Genomic DNA, 22,458 nt, shown 5'->3' on the forward strand with positions numbered 1-22,458 from the left:
TGTGAAGAGAAACAATAATGTTGCCGCTATTTGTGTTTAAATATTACTCATGATATCTGAGAATTGTGATTTATTTTTTAAAAGACATTCCATTTCAAATAAAGAAGTAAAAATGGAAATTGCCATCTACAATGCCTGTTGCTCTTATAATTACTTTTATTAAGGGACATTTAAGATAGGGCCTTTTAAATTGCCTTATAGTTTTATTTTTATTTTTGGAAAACAGTTTTTCCAATATTGTGAATGTTTTGCTGTAGTTATGCTTTTGACACCTGTTACTCTTCAGCTCTAGAGCTGGGCGAGTTCTGCTTATCAGTTAGTGACCTTCTATACCACTGACCACTACTGCAAAAACACAACATTCCTATTAGATCAAATTTAAATAAACAGATTTAACATAACCTGTTGATCTTACAAAAAAAGTAGACTGGACTGGAAAAGGTTTGGATTTTGGAATAATTGAGATTTCAAAATATTTCTATATTTGTATCTGTAAAATGGGCTTGGAGAGGGGATGGGATCAATAGTAAAGAACAATATCATAAATATGCCATTTAGCCAATATCTTCATGTAATAATATAGCCTATACATTCAGCCTAAAGGTAGTTTTATATCATTTGTAATATTTTGTATAGATAGTCCCATCAGAAATACAGTGCAGCATTATATTAAGAATGGTAATAGTTGTTTTAAATAAATATAGACTATCATTTCTATCATATTCTACAACATGAAACACAAACATAAGACTCAAGCAGTGAAGATTATGACTTACTGGTGTGGAAAAGTTGTCATTTTTAATAATTAAAAAAAAATATATTAATGAAAATATTTGGATTTCAGAATAATTCTGGATTTCAGAATAATTCCGGATTTGGGGAGTTGTACCTGTAATGTAGCCTTAACTATGGCAAACGCTTGGGGACCAATAAATGTAATCCTATATATTGTAAATGCTGGATCACTGTACTAGAACTAATGTCTGTGGAAACAAAGGTATCTTAAAGTGACATAAATATATAAAAAATTTAAATATCTATCAGTCATATGCTAGATCAGGGATGCACCACTGGTTGCCTTCTGCACTACGTTTTACTTCCCCAGGGAAACATCTGAAGTAAGAATGTGCCATAGTTTTTGTTGCCCAGAAATATATAGAACTAAAATGTGTGCTTTGTGGAGGGGGCATCAGATAGAGCAGTGTTTTTCAACTAGTGTGCCGTGGCACACTAGTGTGCCGTGAGAGATCCTCAGGTGTACCACGGCAGACTGACAACAGTGTGACATATTTTTTAAACTTTGCTTGTTTTTTACTCCCAGTGCAGGGGTAGTTTGTAGGAGGCATGGTATAACAGCACAATACATACAGTATGTGTGTGTTTGTGTGTATGTGTATATATATATGCTGTATTAGGCTACAATGTGTGATTTTTTTTTTAAATTTTGGGATGGTGGTGTGCCACAGGATTTTTTAATGTAAAAAAGTGTGCCACGGCAAAAAAAAGGTTAAAAATCACCCTGTAACCTTATCTAGAGCTCACCTCGTGTCACTGTACACCCCTTTCACACAACCTCCTTGGCTTTGTTCCTGATTCCTATGCTCTGAACCAATGAGTTTGTGTCAGAGAGGAGATTAAAGACTAAACTGTTATTAGCCAAAAAAAAAAAAAAAAATCAGATTAACAGTATTGAGGAAAGCAATGATCATCAGTGAGCAGGAATTAGTTATTTCATTATCAATAATTTTTTTGCTAACACTCAGTTTTAAAGGCTATATTTAGAAATCTAAATAAAATACAAATATTGCAGGTAGTCTGTTACTAATAGCTGAATTGCATCATGAGTTATTGAATATACAGTCAATAAAAAGCACTAAGGAATTAATCTTTGCTTTGCAGGAAGATTGGTTACAACTCTAATGCCCATTTGACATCAGCTATAAAAGCTATACCAGTAAACTGTGCACAAAGAGAATTATTGGAATCTAGTGCCAAAATGATTGATTCGGTGACTTTTTCAACAGCAGATGCGTGAAGACATCCTGAAAATATAGATTCCCAGTTAAAGGGACACTGAATCCAAATTTTTTCTTTGTTCTCTTGCTATCTTTATTTGAAAAAGAAGGCATCTAAGCTTTTTTCTTGGTTCAGGCCATGGACAGCGCTTTTTTATTGGTGGATGAATTTATCCACCAATCAGCAAGGACAACCCAGGTTGTTCACCAAAAAATGGGCCGATATCTAAACTTGCATTTCAAATAAAGATACCAAGAGAATAAAGAAAATGTGATAATAGGAGTAAATTAGAAAGTTGCTTAAAATTGCATGCTCTATCTGAATCACGAAAGAAAAAATTTGGGTTCAGTGTCCCTTTAACACTAAATGGCACAGAAGATCATATTTGCAAAGGCATTCTGGTGTTTTAGATTAAATAGACATTCTGGTGAAAAAAATCAATTCTATATTTTGTGAGAGCAAATTCCCTGGGGTTAAAACTTTAGCCAAAATTGCACTCTTGGAAAACCCAATTCTTCTCCAGATAAGTATATGGTCAGTGATTGGAGCATATGATTGTGTAACTGCTCCTTATTGGCTTACAAACTATGGGCTAGATTACTAGTGGAGCACTGTCCTTTGCGAAAATTGCGACACACCTGTAAACATTTATATATTATCTTCAACTATTGATACCTTGAGAAACAAGTACATTTGATAATCTAAGCGAATTGGGAAGTTGTTTTTTACATTGCATAATCAATATAAATCATAGAGATTTAATTTTGATTTAATGTCACTTTAATCATAAGCTGGGTTTCATTTTTCTAGTATTTCGAACAAGTGCCCACACTAACTAATTTGTTTAATGGGTGCGCATATGTACAAGCCACAATACATTTAGTAACTGAAAGCAATGAACACATATTCTAACAAAAAAGGCTGTACACTTACGCAGCTATTATAGAGAAGCAACAAAATAAACAATCCGCACACATATCAGATACACCTTCTCAGAACAATAGGCTGTATTATTTGGCTCATACATTCTCTGTACAGCTAGAGATTAGTAGGAAGTTTCTCTGTCTGCTGGGTTGCGCTTTGATGATAATACCTTTTGTGTCAAACACTGCATGGCTTGTCAATGAACTTAAAATTCATAAGAGCTTTTATTTGCTGTGTTTACTCAGACTAAATTGATTTATATATTATGTTTGCCTAAGTAAACATACACCAAATGACTATTACAGTAAAACAAACTTCATAACCAGCAAAGTTGAAATGAGCAATGATTGCAACATACATTTTTGGCAAGACCCATGGAAAAAAATCCAGTATGCGGTTACTGATCCATGAGAACCTTCCTTGTATTTGTTGAAATTTCCTGCAGCACCGTAATATACATTAACTTAACATCTCTTACATAAAGTCTACCTAGAATAACTGTGAAATATGAAAAACAAATATACAAATTTTGGTGTATCGGTCATTTTGTTGTGTGTCCTACTCAACATATAATTAATTACTTAGCTTAGGAACTCTAATTGCAGGAGAGATTAGCACATCACCCTACAAAAAACTAAAATTCTTTGCCTTTTAAACAGTGGGTCTCACACATCCCTTTAAAATAAAGCAGATGCTTATTGTTAAGGTTACCAGCTGTCCACTGGGGTCCAATATGAGCATATAGCTGACAAGGGCTGTAAACAGTATGGTCTGATCTGAGATCTCACATGGGCATTTTGCTAATAAGGGGTATAGGGCCTTAGAATATAATCTTGGAATGATCATAACATCACCTATAACTTTCCATGGATCATTTGATTGTCCAATGTTTTTATGGAAGACAGCTGGCAACCCTAGTTACCATGCCTATGAAATCTGCACAAGCTCAATGTGGACAAGCAAACCAAATGCTTAATACAGATAGACAAACCAAGAGCCAGGCAGGCAGTATAGACTCAATACGGATAGGCAAGCCAAGGGTCAGGCAGGTAGGTTCAATATGGATAGACAAACCAAGGGTCATGGCAGGCAGCAAAGGCTCAATATGGAGACACAAGTCAAAGGTCATGCAGGCAGAACAGGCTCAATACGGATAGACAAACCAAGGGTCATGGCAGGCAGCAAAGGCTCAATACGGATAAACAAACCAAGGGTCATGGAAGGCAGCAAAGGCTCAATAAGGATATACAAACCAAGGGTCATGGCAGGCAGCAAAGGCTCAATACAGATAGACAAACCAAGGGTCATGGCAGGCAGCAAAGGCTCAATATGAATAGACAAGTCAAGGGTCATGCAGGCAACATAGGGTCAATACAGATAGACAAACCAAGGGTCATGCAGGCAGCACAGTCTCAGTTCCGATAGAAAAGCCAAGGGTCATTGTAGGCAGCACAGGCTCAATGGGGAAAGACAAGCTAAGGATCAGGTAGGCAGAAAAGGTTCAATACATAAAGACAAGCCAAAAGAGCTAGCAGTCAAAGGTCCTAGCAGACAGCACAGGCTCAATACAGATAGGCAAGTCAAAGGTCCTAGCAGACAGCACAGGTTCAATACAGTTAGACAAGTCAAAGGCCCTAGCAGACAGCACAGGCTCCATACAAATAGATAAACCAAAGGTCATAGCAGACAGCACAGGTTCAGTACAGATAGAAAAAATCAGAGTCATGGCAGACAGCACATGTTCAATACAGATAATCATACACTTATGTGCACAGAATTTATCCAGAGAGGTTTTACCAAGCATTAACTACGCTAGGAGTAAGCTTTTTGAGCGCTAACCTGACTAGTGCAAAAAGCCGAAATAAGAATATTGCATGCCCGTTCACGTATTTCCCCATATTAGCGCTGTGGAATCTGTTGGCGCTCTAGAGATAGCTGATAATAATAGCAGTCAATGGAGCAAAAAAGTGGAAAAAAAACTAAAACCCTACTCACGGGCAAACCTGATCGCTTATTCTCATGTGCGTTAACCTGACATGAAAATATGAATATTTTACATTCCAATGGTATTGTACACAATTATATATTTATACCTATTTATAAATATACATGATTATATATAGGTTAGATGTACTGTATACATATATATATATATATATATTTCTTTCATGTAATTAACAAGAGTCCATGAGCTAGTGACGTATGGGATATACATTCCTACCAGGAGGGGCAAAGTTTCCCAAACCTTAAAATGCCTATAAATACACCCCTCACCACACCCACAAATCAGTTTTACAAACTTTGCCTCCAAGGGAGGTGGTGAAGTAAGTTTGTGCTAGATTCTACGTTGATATGCGCTCCGCAGCAAGTTGGAGCCCGGTTTTCCTCTCAGCGTGCAGTGAATGTCAGAGGGATGTGAGGAGAGTATTGCCTATTGAATGCAGTGATCTCCTTCTACGGGGTCTATTTCATAAGGTTCTCTGTTATCGGTCGTAGAGATTCATCTCTTACCTCCCTTTTCAGATCGACGATATACTCTTATATTTACCATTTCCTCTACTGATTCTCGTTTCAGTACTGGTTTGGCTTTCTACAAACATGTAGATGAGTGTCCTGGGGTAAGTAAGTCTTATTTTCTGTGACACTCTAAGCTATGGTTGGGCACTTTATTTATAAAGTTCTAAATATATGTATTCAAACATTTATTTGCCTTGACTCAGAATGTTCAACTTTCCTTATTTCCAGACAGTCAGTTTCATATTTGGGATTATGCTTTAATTATCATATTTTTCTTACCTCAAAAATTTGACTTTTTTCCCTGTGGGCTGTTAGGCTCGCGGGGGCTGAAAATGCTTCATTTTATTGCGTCATTCTTGGCGCAGACTTTTTTGGCGCAAAAATTCATTTCCGTTTCCGGCGTCATACGTGTCGCCGGAAGTTGCGTCATTTTTTTGACGTTATTTTGCGCCAAAGATGTCGGCGTTCCGGATGTGGCGTCATTTTTGGCGCCAAAAGCATTTAGGCGCCAAATAATGTGGGCGTCTTATTTGGCGCCAAAAAATATGGGCGTCGCTTTTGTCTCCACATTATTTCAGTCTCATTTTTCATTTGCTTCTGGTTGCTAGAAGCTTGATGTTTGGCATTTTTTTCCCATTCCTGAAACTGTCTTATAAGGAATTTGATCTATTTTGCTTTATATGTTGTTTTTTCTCTTACATATTGCAAGATGTCTCACGTTGCATCTGAGCCAGAAGATACTACAGGAAAACCTCTGCCTGCTGGATCTACCAAAGCTAAGTGTATCTGCTGTAAACTTTTGGTAGCTATTCCTCCAGCTGTTGTTTGTATTAAATGTCATGACAAACTTGTTAATGCAGATAATATTTCCTTTAGTGATGTACCATTGCCTGTTGCAGTTCCCTCAACATCTAAGGTGCAGAATGTTCCTGATAACATAAGAGATTTTGTTTCTGAATCCATAAAGAAGGCTTTGTCTGTTATTTCTCCTTCTAGTAAACGTAAAAAGTCTTTTAAATCTTCTCTCTCTACAGATGAATTTTTAAATGAACACCATCATTCTGATTCTTTGGACTCTTCTGGTTCAGAGGATTCTGTCTCAGAGATTGATGCTGATAAATCTTCATATTTATTTAAGATGGAATTTATTCGCTCTTTACTTAAAGAAGTACTAATTGCTTTAGAAATAGAGGATTCTAGTCCTCTTGATACTAATTCTATACGTTTGGATAAGGTTTTTAAAGCTCCTGCGGTTATTCCGGAAGTCTTTCCTGTTCCTAATGCTATTTCTGCAGTAATTGCTAAGGAATGGGATAGATTGGGCATTTACTCCTTCTAAACGTTTTAAGCAATTATATCCTGTTCCGCCTGACAGATTAGAATTTTGGGACAAAATCCCTAAAGTTGATGGGGCTATTTCTACCCTTGCTAAACGCACTACCATTCCTACATCAGATGGTACCTCGTTTAAGGATCCTTTAAATAGAAAAATTGAATCTTTTCTAAGAAAAGCTTATCTATGTTCAGGTAATCTTCTTAGACCTGCTATATCATTGGCTGATGTTGCTGCAGCTTCAACTTTTTGGTTGGAAACTCTAGCGCAACAAGTAACAAATCGTGATTCTCATGATATTATTATTCTTCTCCAGCATGCTAATAATTTCATCTGTGATGCCATTTTTGATATTATTAGAGTTGATGTTAGATTTATGTCTCTGGCTATCTTAGCCAGAAGAGCTTTATGGCTTAAGACTTGGAATGCTGATATGGCTTCTAAATCAACTCTACTTTCCATTTCTTTCCAGGGAAACAAATTATTTGGTTCTCAGTTGGATTCTATTATTTCAACTGTTACTGGTGGGAAAGGAACTTTTTTACCACAGGATAAAAAGTCTAAAGGTAAAAACAGGGCTAACAATCGTTTTCGTTCCTTTCGTTTCAACAAAGAACAAAAGCCTGATCCTTCGTCCTCAGGAGCAGTTTCAGTTTGGAAACCATCTCCAGTCTGGAATAAATCCAAGCCTGCTAGAAAGGCAAAGCCTGCTTCTAAGTTCACATGAAGGTACGGCCCTCATTCCAGTTCAGCTGGTAGGGGGCAGGTTACGTTTTTTCAAAGAAATTTGGATCAGTTCTGTTCACAATCTTTGGATTCAGAACATTGTTTCAGAAGGGTACAGAATTGGTTTCAAGATGAGACCTCCTGCAAAGAGATTTTTTCTTTCCCATGTCCCAGTAAATCCAGTGAAAGCTCAAGCATTTCTGAATTGTGTTTCAGATCTAGAGTTGGCTGGAGTAATTATGCCAGTTCCAGTTCCGGAACAGGGGATGGGGTTTTATTCAAATCTCTTCATTGTACCAAAGAAGGAGAATTCCTTCAGACCAGTTCTGGATCTAAAATTATTGAATCGTTATGTAAGGATACCAACGTTCAAGATGGTAACTGTAAGGACTATATTGCCTTTTGTTCAGCAAGGGAATTATATGTCCACAATAGATTTACAGGATGCATATCTGCATATTCCGATTCATCCAGATCATTATCAGTTCCTGAGATTCTCTTTTCTAGACAAGCATTACCAATTTGTGGCTCTACCGTTTGGCCTTGCTACAGCTCCAAGAATTTTCACAAAGATTCTCGGTGCCCTTCTGTCTGTAATCAGAGAACAGGGTATTGTGGTATTTCCTTATTTGGACGATATCTTGGTACTTGCTCCGTCTTTACATTTAGCAGAGTCTCATACGAATCGTCTTGTGTTGTTTCTTCAAGATCATGGTTGGAGGATCAATTTACCAAAAAGTTCTTTGATTCCTCAAACAAGGGTAACCTTTCTGGGTTTCCAGATAGATTCAGTGTCCATGACTTTGTCTTTAACAGACAAGAGACGTCTAAAATTGATTACAGCCTGTCGAAACCTTCAGTCTCAATCATTCCCTTCGGTAGCCTTATGCATGGAAATTCTAGGTCTTATGACTGCTGCATCGGACGCGATCCCCTTTGCTCGTTTTCACATGCGACCTCTTCAGCTCTGTATGCTGAACCAATGGTGCAGGGATTACACGAAGATATATCAATTAATATCTTTAAAACCGATTGTTCGGCACTCTCTAACGTGGTGGACAGATCACCATCGTTTAATTCAGGGGGCTTCTTTTGTTCTTCCGACCTGGACTGTAATTTCAACAGATGCAAGTCTCACAGGTTGGGGAGCTGTGTGGGGATCTCTGACGGCACAAGGAGTTTGGGAATCTCAGGAGGTGAGATTACCGATCAATATCTTGGAACTCCGTGCAGTTTTCAGAGCTCTTCAGTTTTGGCCTCTTCTGAAGAGAGAATCGTTCATTTGTTTTCAGACAGACAATGTCACAACTGTGGCATACATCAATCATCAAGGAGGGACTCACAGTCCTCTGGCTATGAAAGAAGTATCTCGAATTTTGGTTTGGGCGGAATCCAGCTCCTGTCTAATCTCTGCGGTTCATATCCCAGGTGTAGACAATTGGGAAGCGGATTATCTCAGTCGCCAAACGTTGCATCCGGGCGAATGGTCTCTTCACCCAGAGGTTTTTCTTCAGATTGTTCAAATGTGGGGGCTCCCAGAGATAGATCTGATGGCCTCTCATCTAAACAAGAAACTTCCCAGGTATCTGTCCAGATCCCGGGATCCTCAGGCGGAGGCAGTGGATGCATTATCACTTCCTTGGAAATATCATCCTGCCTATATCTTTCCGCCTCTAGTTCTTCTTCCAAGAGTAATCTCCAAGATTCTGAGGGAATGCTCGTTTGTTCTGCTAATAGCTCCGGCATGGCCTCACAGGTTTTGGTATGCGGATCTTGTCCGGATGGCATCTTGCCAACCATGGACTCTTCCGTTAAGACCAGACCTTCTGTCTCAAGGTCCTTTTTCCATCCGGATCTGAAATCCTTAAATTTAAAGGTATGGAGATTGAACGCTTGATTCTTGGTCATAGAGGTTTCTCTGACTCCGTGATTAATACTATGTTACAGGCTCGTAAATCTGTATCTCGAGAGATATATTATAGAGTCTGGAAGACTTATATTTCTTGGTGTCTTTCTCATCATTTTTCTTGGCATTCTTTTAGAATACCGAGAATTTTACAGTTTCTTCAGGATGGTTTAGATAAGGGTTTGTCCGCGAGTTCTTTGAAAGGACAAATCTCCGCTCTTTCTGTTCTTTTTCACAGAAAGATTGCTATTCTTCCTGATATTCATTGTTTTGTACAAGCTTTGGTTCGTATAAAACCTGTCATTAAGTCAATTTCTCCTCCATGGAGTTTGAATTTGGTTTTGGGAGCTCTTCAAGCTCCTCCGTTTGAACCTATGCATTCATTGGACATTAAATTACTTTCTTGGAAAGTTTTGTTCCTTTTGGCCATCTCTTCTGCTAGAAGAGTTTCTGAATTATCTGCTCTTTCGTGTGAGTCTCCTTTTCTGATTTTTCATCAGGATAAGGCGGTGTTGCGAACTTCTTTTGAATTTTTACCTAAAGTTGTGAATTCCAACAACATTAGTAGAGAAATTGTGGTTCCTTCATTATGTCCTAATCCTAAGAATTCTAAGGAGAAATCATTGCATTCTTTGGATGTTGTTAGAGCTTTGAAATATTATGTTGAAGCTACGAAATCTTTCCGTAAGACTTCTAGTCTATTTGTTATCTTTTCCGGTTCTAGGAAAGGCCAGAAAGCTTCTGCCATTTCTTTGGCATCTTGGTTGAAATCTTTAATTCATCTTGCCTATGTTGAGTCGGGTAAAATTCCGCCTCAAAGAATTACAGCTCATTCTACTAGGTCAGTTTCTACTTCCTGGGCGTTTAGGAATGAAGCTTCGGTTGACCAGATCTGCAAAGCAGCAACTTGGTCCTCTTTGCATACTTTTACTAAATTCTACCATTTTGATGTATTTTCTTCTTCTGAAGCAGTTTTTGGTAGAAAAGTTCTTCAGGCAGCGGTTTCAGTTTGAATCTTCTGCTTATGTTTTTTGTTAAACTTTATTTTGGGTGTGGATTATTTTCAGCAGGAATTGGCTGTCTTTATTTTATCCCTCCCTCTCTAGTGACTCTTGTGTGGAAAGATCCACATCTTGGGTAGTCATTATCCCATACGTCACTAGCTCATGGACTCTTGTTAATTACATGAAAGAAAACATAATTTATGTAAGAACTTACCTGATAAATTCATTTCTTTCATATTAACAAGAGTCCATGAGGCCCACCCTTTTTTGTGGTGGTTATGATTTTTTTGTATAAAGCACAATTATTCCAATTCCTTATTTTATATGCTTCGCACTTTTTTTCTTATCACCCCACTTCTTGGCTATTCGTTAAACTGATTTGTGGGTGTGGTGAGGGGTGTATTTATAGGCATTTTAAGGTTTGGGAAACTTTGCCCCTCCTGGTAGGAATGTATATCCCATACGTCACTAGCTCATGGACTCTTGTTAATATGAAAGAAATGAATTTATCAGGTAAGTTCTTACATAAATTATGTTATTTATATTTTTATATAGGAATATTTATTTAAAAATACATAGAACATATTCTGCTACATGCAGAACATTGGAATGTGAAATATGTACGGTATAAACACAGTATAACGCTTTATTAATTAGGAATATTGCATTAATATGCTTTAAGATGATTTCATCTACTTAACTGCAAATGGCTCCAATGCACTTCTATGTATGTCTATATATGTGTACATATGTATTTATTTTTTATATGTGCATATATATATATATATATATATATATATATACAGTATCTCTAAAAAGTGAGTACACCCCTCACATTTTTGTAAATATTTTATTATATCTTTTCATGTGACAACACTGAAGAAATGACACTTTGCTACACTGTAAAGTAATGAGTGTACAGCCTGTATAACAGTGTAAATGTGCTGCCCCCTCAAAATATATCAACACACAGCCATTAATGTCTAAACCGTTGGCAACAAAAGTGAGTACACCCCTAAGTGGAAATGTCTAAATTTTGCTCAATTAGCCATTTTCCCTCCCCGGTGTCATGTGACTCGATAGTGTTACAAGGTCTCAGGTGTGAATGGGGAGCAGGTGTGTTAAATTTGTTGTTATCGCTCTCACACTCGCTGATACTGGTCACTGGAAGTTCAACATGGCACCTCATGGCAAAGTCCTCTCAGAGGATCTGGAAAAAAAGAATAGTTTCTCTACATAAAGAAGGCCTAGGCTATAAGAAGATTGCCAAGACCCTGAAACTGAGCTGCAGCACGGTGGGCAAAATCATACAGCGGTTTCACAGGACAGGTTCCACTCAGAACAGGCCATGGTCGACCAAAGAAGTTGAGTGCACATGCTCAGCGTCATATCCAGATGTTATCTTTGGCAAATAGACGTATGAGTGCTGCCAGCATTGCTGCAGAGGCTGAAGGGGTGGGGGTTCGGCCTGTCAGTGCTCAGACCATATGTCACACACTGCATCAAATTGGTCTGCATGGCTGTTGTCCCAGAAGTTAGCCTCTTCTAAAGATGATGCATAAGAAAGCCCGCAAACAGTTTGCTGAAGACAAGCAGACTATGGACATGGATTACTGGAAACATGTCCTGTGGTTCGATGAGACCAAGATAAACTTATTTGGTTCAGATGGTGCCAAGCGTGTGTGGCGGCAACCAGTTGAGGAGTACAAAGACAAGTGTTTCTTGCCTACAGTCAAGCAGGGTGGTGGGAGTGTCATGGTCTGGGTCTGCATGAGTGCTGCCGACACTGGGGAGCTACAGTTCATTGAGGGAACCATGAATGCCAACATGTACTGTGACATACTGAAGCAGAGCATGATCCCCTCCCATCGGAGACTGGGCCGCAGGGCAGTATTCCAACATGATAAAGACCCCAAACACACCTCCAAAACGACCACTGCCTTGCTAAAGAAGCTGAGGGTAAAGGTGATGGACTGGCCAAGCATATCTCCAGACCTAAACCCTATTGAGAATCTGTGTGGCATCCTCAAACGGAAGGTGGGGGAGCGCAAGGTCTCTAACATCCACCAGCTCCGTGATGTCATCAGGGAGGAGTGGAAGAGGACTCCAGTGGCAACCTGTGAAGCTCTGGTGAACTCCATGACCAAGAGGGTTAAGGCAGTGCTGGAAAATAATGGTAGCCACACAAAATATTGACACTTTGGGCCCAATTTGGACATTTCCACTTAGGGGTGTACTCACTTTTGTTGCCAATGGTTTAGACATTAATGACTGTGTGTTGAGTTATTTTGAGGGGACAGACAATATACACTGTTATGCAGGCTGTATAGTCACTATTTTACATTGTAGCAAAGTGTCATTTCTTCAGTGTTGTCACATGAAAAGATATCATAAAATATTTCCAAAAATTGTGAGATACTGTATATCTGTAAATACATAAATACATATATAAATACATAAATACATACATATGTACACACACACATATATATATACATACATATATAGACACACATACATATACATATTTAGACATGCATATGCTCGAATCTCTATGTTAAAGTCCTTTTCCTGCCTTTTTTTCCTAACACCTGAAACCTCATATCTTTGAGCCCTTACAAGTTTTTTGTACAATATATATATATTTTAATAATTTTTATTAGATAGTGTTATTATGAGTGTAATTGTACTTTGTAATGTATTTTTGACGTGTTTTGTAACACTTTTTTGTTCTGCAAAACAGTTAACCAGAGCTCTGAGGATGTGGTAATCATTCTAGCAGAAATCGTGATTGCGCTCAAGCGATTGTGTTTACTTTCAACACGTTATACCAGCGATAAGCCCGACAAGCAGAAACACCTGTGATAAACCCTTTATCGTTTGTGTGTAACTGTTAGCACTCCATTCGTAATCTGGCACTAGATGTGTAATATTTGGTATTGCTTAACCTCATATGTTAGTACCCATAACCTATGCTGTCATTTTTATGAGTCAAAAAACCTACACTATTATAAGTGATGATGGAATAATCAGAGGTAGGGAGCTGGTAATACAAATGTCATATAGCAAATTGTCAGCATTCTCAGTAAAGGCATCTCAAGAACTTGTAAAAATGTATTGTTTTTAAGTGTTAACTGAAGAGAAGAACTGATACAGAGGGGGGATATTGACCTCTTTCTAAGTGATCCTCTGATTTCAGAAAGTGATAACCAATCACATGTTAACTGTGTGAAATTCCTTTGTGTGGATCTGCTGTAGCAGCTGTGATAGCAGAGAATAGCATTCATGTGAAGAAGAATTCCTCTTTGTGCAATTGGGATTTAGAAACTATCCAACTGCATGGGAATTCATGACTGCTGGTCAATATTTTAAAGTTAATTAAAGCGACATTAAACACCTCAATATATTAATATAAATTGTTTAATTGCATGTAGTAAAACAACTTTGTGATATATTTTCATTATTTATTTTGTTTTCCTTTCCTGTAATTTAATTCTGAATATTGTGGTCTTTCCAATTTATGTTAAACATGGAAGTGCAGACACAGCTATATTCTATACGGTCATTGGTTGCACACTCTAGTAAGCCATTTATAACTATTCCTAATTGGCCTTAGCAGAAAAGGTAACCTATGTTACAATATGGTGGTATGTGAACATCCAAAGAAAGAAAGGGAATATCCAGAACGGCTCCTCCTTTCACTATACTCTCTTTATTAGATCTAGATGTGAGGGGGTACCTATCATATCTTGTAATTTTACATTGCCTGTAGGTGCTTTGACATGTGTCAATATTAAGTTGTGCCATTTGTATGCGCTCTTTTTTTTGCTTTTAATAAAGAGAGTATAGTGAAAGGAGTAGCCGGTCTGGATATTCCCTTTCTTTCTTTGGATGTTCACATATGACCGTTCCATAGGGCTCACCTGACGCTCTAATAGTGGGAACTCCTAGACCAGTACCCGGATTCTGAACCGGAAGGACAAGCTCAGCAACATCGGATCAGCTGCGGTGAAGCAAGGAGCGGCCTAACAGACAGGAGCTGCATCTCGTGTAAGTCCGCTTTACCATTTATTTGGAATTATATTGGATGTTTATCTGAGCAGATGCATACATAGGATGGTGACATCAGTCAGCTGTAACTGTATATATTGTGTAATGGTCTACGTTGGAGTAATATGGTATTCCTAGGTCGAGTGCTGGGGCTACACGTTGTATATACAAACAATATGGTGGTACCCACTGCTTTGTGGACATTAACTTTACCCTTATCTTATTTCAATATTTGAACAACTAATATAATTTTTGAAAATACATGTACAAATTATTATCATGCTAATATTTGCTCTGAATACATCATTCAAGCAATGATTTATTTACGCCTAGATTTAGAGTTTGGCGTTAGCCGTCAAAAGCAGCGTTAAGGGGTCCTAACGCTGCTTTTGGCCGCCCGCTGGTATTTAGAGTCAGACAGGAAAGGGTCTACCGCTCACTTCCCTACCGCGATTCCAGGCTACCGCAGATCCCCTTACGCCAATTGCGTATCCTATCTTTTTAATGGGATCTGCCTAACGCTGGTATTTGGAGTCTTGGGAGAAGTGAGCTGTAGAGCCTCTACCGACAAGACTCCTAACGCCAAAAAAAGTCAGTAGTTAAGAGCTTTATGGGCTAACGCCGGAATATAAAGCTCTTAACTACTGTGCTCTAAAGTACACTAACACCCATACACTACCTATGTACCCCTAAACCGAGGCCCCCCACATTGCCGCCACTCTAATAAAAAGTTTTGACCCCTAATCTGCCGGCCGGACACCGCCACCACCTACATTATCCGTATGAACCCCTAATCTGTTGCCCCTAACATCGCAGACCCCTATATTATATTTATTAACCCCTAATCTGCCCCCCCAATGTCGCCGCTACCTAACTACACTTATTAACCCCTAATCTGCCGACCGGACCTCGCCGCCACTATAATAAATGTATTAACCCCTTAACCGCCGCACTCCCGCCTCGCAAACCCTAGAATAAATAGTATTAACCCCTAATCTGCCCTCCCTAACATCGCCGCCACCTACCTACAATTATTAACCCCTAATCTCCCGCCCGCACCGTCGCCGCTACTATAATAAAGTTATTAACCCCTAAACCTAACTTTAACCCTAACACCCCTCTAACATAAATATAATTTATATTAAACGAAATAATATTCCTAAAATTAACTAAATTATTCCTATTTAAAACTAAATACTTACCTATAAAATAAACCCTAATATAGCTACAATGTAATTAATTATTACATTGCAGCTATTTTAGGATTTATATTTATTTTACAGGCAACTTTGTATTTATTTTAACTAGGTACAATAGCTATTAAATAGTTAATAACTATTTAATAGCTACCTAGTTAAAATAAATACAAAATTACCTGTAAAATAAATCCTAACCTAAGTTACAATTAAACCTAACACTACACTATCATTAAATTAATTAAATAAATTACCTACAATTACCTAAAATAAAATACAATAAAATAAACTAAACTAAATTACAAAAAACAAACAAACACTAAATTACAGAAAATAAAAAAGAATTACAAGAATTTTAAACTAATTACACCTAATCTAAGCTCCCTAATAAAATAAAAAAAAAAAAAAAATAATAAAAGTCCCTAACCTATTCTACATTACAAAGTAATCAGCTCTTTTACCAGCCCTTAAAAGGGCTTTTTGCGGGGCTTTGCCCCAAAGTAATCAGCTCTTTTACCTGAAAATAAAATACAATACCCCCCCAACATTACAACCCACCACCCACATACCCCTACTCTAACCCACCCAAACTCCCCTTAAAAAAACCTATCACTAACCCCCTGAAGATCTCCTTACCTTGAGTCGTCTTCACCCAGCCGAGCCGACTTCTTCATACAAGCGGAGCAAGAAGATGTCCTCCATCCGGTAGAAGTCTTGATCCAAGCGGCAAAGAAGAGGTCCTCCATCCGGGCGAAGTCTTGATCCAAGCGGCAAAGAAGAGGTCTTCCATCCGGGCAATGTCTTCTTCCAATAGGCATCTTCTATCTTCTTTCTTCCAGATCCATCTTCATCCCGCCGACGCAGAACATCCTCCTTCCCCGACAGACTAACGACGAATAAAGGTTCCTTTAAGGGACGTCATCCAAGACGGCGTCCCTTCAATTCCGATTGGCTGATAGGATTCTGATCCAATCAGCCAATCGTATTGAACTCGCATTCTATTGGCTGTTCCGATCAGCCAATAGAATGCAAGTTCAATACGATTGGTTGATTGGATCAGCCAATCGGATTGAACTTCAATCTGATTGGCTGATTACATCAGCCAATCAGATTTTTTCTACCTTAATTCCGATTGGCTGATAGAATCCTAACAGCCAATCGGAATTGAAGGGACACAATCTTGGATGACGTCCCTTAAAGGAAACTTCATTCGCCGTTAGTCCGTCGGGGAAGGAGGATGTAAGGTAGCGGCAACGTTGGGGGGGCAGATTAGGGGTTAATAAATATAATATAGGGGTCGGCGGTGTTAGGGGCAGCAGATTAGGGGTTCATAAGTATAATGTAGGTTGCGGCGGTGTACGGAGCGGCAGATTAGGGGTTAATAGTATAATGCAGGTGTCAGCGATAGCGGGGCGGCAGATTGGAGGTTAATAAGTGTAAGGTTAGGGGTGTTTAGACTCGGGGTTCATGTTAGGGTGTTAGGTGCAGACTAGAGAGTGTTTCCCCATAGGATTAGGAGCTGAACGCTGCTTTTTTGCAGGTGTTAGGTTTTTTTTCAGCCCAAAATGCCCCATTGTTTCCTATGGGGATATCGTGCACGAGCATATTTTGCCAGCTTACCGCTACCATAAGCAACGCTGGTATTGAGGGTTGAAGTGGAGCTAAGTTAGGCTCAACGCTCCTTTTTTGAGCCTAACACAGCCCCTCAGACAACTCTAAATACCAGCGTTGTTGGAAGGGTGCGTTGGCAAAAAAAGCAGCGTTAGCTACGCGGCTTTTTACCGACAAAACTCTAAATCTAGCCGTTAGTGTTTAATGTCCCTTTAACAGCTCTCTTGGCCTAAAAGTAGAACGCAGGCTAAGCAGGATAAAGGGGTACTTTAGTTATTTTTTTCCTGCTTCAAAATTTATAATATTTGCTTCCTTGAAGGGATACTAAATCCAAAAATATTATTTAATGATTCACATAAGCATGCAATTTTAAGCAACTTTCTGATTTACTCCTAGGCCTCGATTTATCAAAGCTTCAACAGATAATACGATTGAATTCCGTGTCGAATATGACGCAAGATTGATTTGTCGTAGTTATCAAAGAGTCAAGATCGGCAAATGTTGAAATTTGTGACGTAAAATATGATCCCGCGATCTCAATCCGACGGAGATTGATGCTTGCATCATTACAGATGTTTCAAAATCACATTTGACCCTATTTGACACTTTTCCCAATTTATCAAAACACAGGTACGCTTGCATCTATTCCGACGCAACATGTTCGATAAAAGCAAATTAGAAACTCTATTTAAATTGTTTAACCTTTCTAAATCAAACAATATTATTGCTCCACATTTGGTGCACTAGTAGATATAGGGATAAAAATACATTACTATTTATGGATTATGCTACAAATTTGTCTCTCATTACAAATCAAGGGGACAGTATTATTTCTACAAAATTGGTGAAAAGCTTTGCCCCAAACTTGTCGCACGAATAGATATAGAGATAAAAATGAAAAAAATACACAACATAATATAGCTAACTTCCTTTCTATTTTTTTGTGAAAAATCTATGTGCGCTATGTTTAAGCCACGTAATACAAGTCACACTCTCCACTTCGCACCAATTTTGACGCAACACTTTTCGCACCAATTATGACGCAAACTCCTAAACAACCCACACACTAGTGAATTATTTAACCACTTTTGATTGGAATATACATAATCACATGATTTATTACATCAGCCAATCTGATTCAAATATGATCACTAACAAATCAAAATGCCTGATACTTGTGTCATTGATCACTCATCAGAACTTGTAAGTTCCATTTGTTACATTGTGTATTATACTTTGAAAGTATGTATATGTGAATTTATAATTAAAGATAAACATTGATGCTGACATTAGGAGACACAGTGTAATATTTTAGATAAGGATTTTAAGATTCGAATTGATGTTTGATTCAATATAATCTTAAGCTGATAGCTCAAAGGGATAGCTCACCTAACATTAAACTGTCATGAATCAGATACAGCAGAAATTAAAAATCACCTCTTTACTGTCATACTATTTTCAATGTATTTCTTACTTTTCTTGAATTTATTTTTCAGTAAGAAATGTCATCTTATATACCAACCGATTTTATAACACCTGTGAAGGGGTGGTTTTTAAAACTAGATTGCAATCAGGAGGGGTTACACAGATACAGAGAGAAAACTGGCCCAGCTCTTAAAATATCCATAGATTGCAAATAAATACATATGATACCCTGATTACATGTTATATTTGCAATTATTCCTGCTCAGAATAATAATAAATGTATGTACACTATATACATATAGTGGTATAAATAAACACAGAGATATGAAAGACAACATTGTTTATAACAAAAAAAAGGAATCTAGGGACATGTAAATATGTTTGCAAAAGATTTCTGACATAACACACACACACACACACACATATATATATATATATATATATATATATATATATATATATATATATATATATATATATATATATATATACACACACAAGTATGTGCAAAGATATATGTACAAATTCTAGCATTAATAATCATTTTTAAAGAAAAAATATGAGATAAAAGCATATCATGACTCCTAGAAATACAAATACACATTAATTCATGCGAAAATATCATATAACAGATTTTTTTGTATAACAAATAAATATAAAAATAACTTTCTATGAGATATTGTTTGTTGAGGTATAAATGCAGCTATTTCTTGGACATTTACAGTTGAAAAATAAAATATTAGCTTTAGAGAAATGTGCTTGTTCATGGACATTAATTAAATTGTATAAATAAAGTTGGAAAAAACCTGAATAACCGCAACAACAGTCTTCGCACCGTACTTGACGCGCGTCTTTTTGACGGCTTTCTTGATAAATAAGGGTATCATATACAGATTACGCAAAAGTACAAAGTTAGTAGTACAATATCTAGCAGGTATTATTTTTCCTTTCACATGAACAATTTGTATGTTCAAAAATAGTTTAGGCAAAGTGTAATTTTAGATGCCTCTTAATGGAATGTTCCTTTGGAAAAGTCCATTAACCCGTTCCAATGGAAGAAAGTATAATTGGATAAAAAAGGTATTTCCCAATGTATGATCCTGTAAGAACAAATTGGTTATTAGATGTCCGGTAAAACACAAACTTATGTAGTAGAGGAATAGTGTCCTGTGTGTTCCGGTATATTGATAGCTGTGATAGATAGTGTCCCGTGAAAGTCACAGAAGAAATATCAAAGGAAGTATCTTCAAAACACTGAAGGGGTAACTGAAAGTTAAATACTTAGCTAGTATCCTCAATGCCAGCGGGTGTGTAAGAATCTGCCAAGGTGCTGATTAGCCAGTGAGTGCGGTGTGCCGGATCGTTCCGTGAGCAGGACTGAAAAGACAACTTCCACAGATGGTCGTGGCTCGGTACAAACTCCTCCAGTCGCGTCTGTAGGTAATGCCTAGGTCCGCGTGGCACGCCGTAATCCCTCTCTGACGTCAGGACGCGCGCTGCAAGTGAGCGCTTGATGACGAGATCCTGGGTCAAGGGTGAGAATGGCTCCGCTGAGAGGTCGGGTAAAGTCTGAGGGCTCCAACAAGCGGTATCCCATCCGCTGAATAATAGAGAAGGTAAATCCCACCAGGGGGAATGAAGGAGGAGACCCGGAGACTGCAAACTTGGTATCAATATCTTTTATTCAGCCAAATGGCCAAATGACAGGTGTAGGTACAGATAGAGGTGTCTATCTGTACCTACACCTGTCATTTGACCTTCTCTATCATATACAGATCCGCGTCAGCGATGTCTGGAGAGCGTACTGACGTCGGCAAATGCACTGAGATTGACGCTTTGATAAATTGACCCCCTATTATCAAATTTTCTTCATTCTCTTGCTATAAAGCAGGAATGTAAATCTTAGGAGACAGACCATTTTTGGTTCAGAACCTGGGATACGCTTGCTTAATTTATTGGTTGGATGAATATAGTCACTAATAAGCAAGTGCTATCCAGGGTTCTAAACCTAAAATGGGCCGGCTTGTAAGGGTTTACATTCCTGCTTTTTAAATAAAGATAGCAAGAGAACGAAGAAAAATTGATAATAGGAGTAAATTAGAAAGTTTCTTAAAATTGCATGCTCTATCTGAACTATGAAAGTTTAATTTTGACTAGACTATCCCTTTAAATGCAAAATGTAAAAATGTAAATTGTCTTTGCACTATTGCCTCAACATGTTTAAAAGGACAATAGAGCATGTACATTTTGCACTACTCACACTAATCTAAACCCCGCAGTGCTTATTAGCTCAGGGTGGATAATGCATCAGGAGCGCTCCACTTGTAATCTAGGCCAAAATGGGCTGGGCTTTTAGAGAGAGCTGACCTCAGCTTATCAGTCTAAATATTTATACATAGTCCTCCTTATCTTATTTATCACTGTTTAGACCAATAATTAGGGCCCTATGTTGTAAGCATTGTCACACTAGCGCTATGCTACAAATGTATCTTGTATCACAATTGAGATAGCTGGTGAAATGTTATAAAATTATGAAATCACTATGAGAAGACCGTCTCTCTCTACAAAGCGTTTTGCTGCACTTCATTAAAATTGATTAAATAGAACTTGTTTGGTACAGTGTAATAATATAAAAATATCAACATAAATTTATACTGTAACAAATATGTTAATAATGTTAAAAAAGCTGTATTCTTTTAAAAACCCGTTTTACATAGTGCAAAGTTTAAAAAAAAAACACCCTACTGTAAAACGTAAAATCCACGGCTACTGTTTTCTATGGTTATTAACATCCTGCACACAAAATATTGTTCCAAAAAGAAAAGAACATGCCAAAATTTAAAAACATGCTTCTTTAAATAACCAACTTACTTAAAATACATAACAATTATATCACAGTATTTACACTGTACACTATACTCCCCCCCAGCTCCTATAGGTTTCTTATTAAGGTTTTATTTTTCTATATGAACAATGGTGATTGCTTTCATGGTGAATATATTGGCATTCATGGGAGTGTCATGGGCGTTCCATGGGAGCAACCAGTATTGAGGGAAACATCACTTGGAGTTTCTAATGTTCTAAACAATATCTGCCAGCCTAGGTAAACCCTTTCCCTTTTAGTGGCGAGATTAGCATTTGTAAGAAATATACTGAATGTACAGTGAAACTCATACTAAACTAAAACCATTTTTACAGTTACTGAACACACATTCTATGTTGTGTAAACATTTTTTGAAAACCTGCCCCATCCACACTGCTGAGATCCACATTCACTGGTGATGTGCATGGATTGTTGAAAATAGAGATTTATATATATAGTTTCCTATGGAAGGCAGATAACTACACCAGTGGGTGGTTTGTAAAACTGGTGATACTGAAATGAGAAGGTCATGCAGATCTGACAATGATTTGAACATCAGGCCTTTAAGGCCTGATGATCTAAAGTTCTCCACAATGGGGAGATTATCTAAGAAGTCTCAGCAGTACTGTGAGGTTCCTCAAAGAATTTTAGAAAGAAAAAAATTAGCTCAAGAACTGTTTATTTTACTATGCAGTCCTGGGTGAAGACGAGAGACTTGCATTGCAATTTAATGCTCAACCTCCCTTTCCAAAGATTTAGCATGCCGGTGAGGTTTTGATCATCTAAGAGAGAACATTAGAGAAATAACTTTTTAGTGCCTCTCTGACATATTTCCATTGGGAGTGTAATTAATTGGCAACTTCTTGTTTACACATCTTTTCTATAAC

Source organism: Bombina bombina, chromosome 6 (assembly GCF_027579735.1).
Source record: "Bombina bombina isolate aBomBom1 chromosome 6, aBomBom1.pri, whole genome shotgun sequence".
Lineage (NCBI taxonomy): Eukaryota > Metazoa > Chordata > Amphibia > Anura > Bombinatoridae > Bombina > Bombina bombina.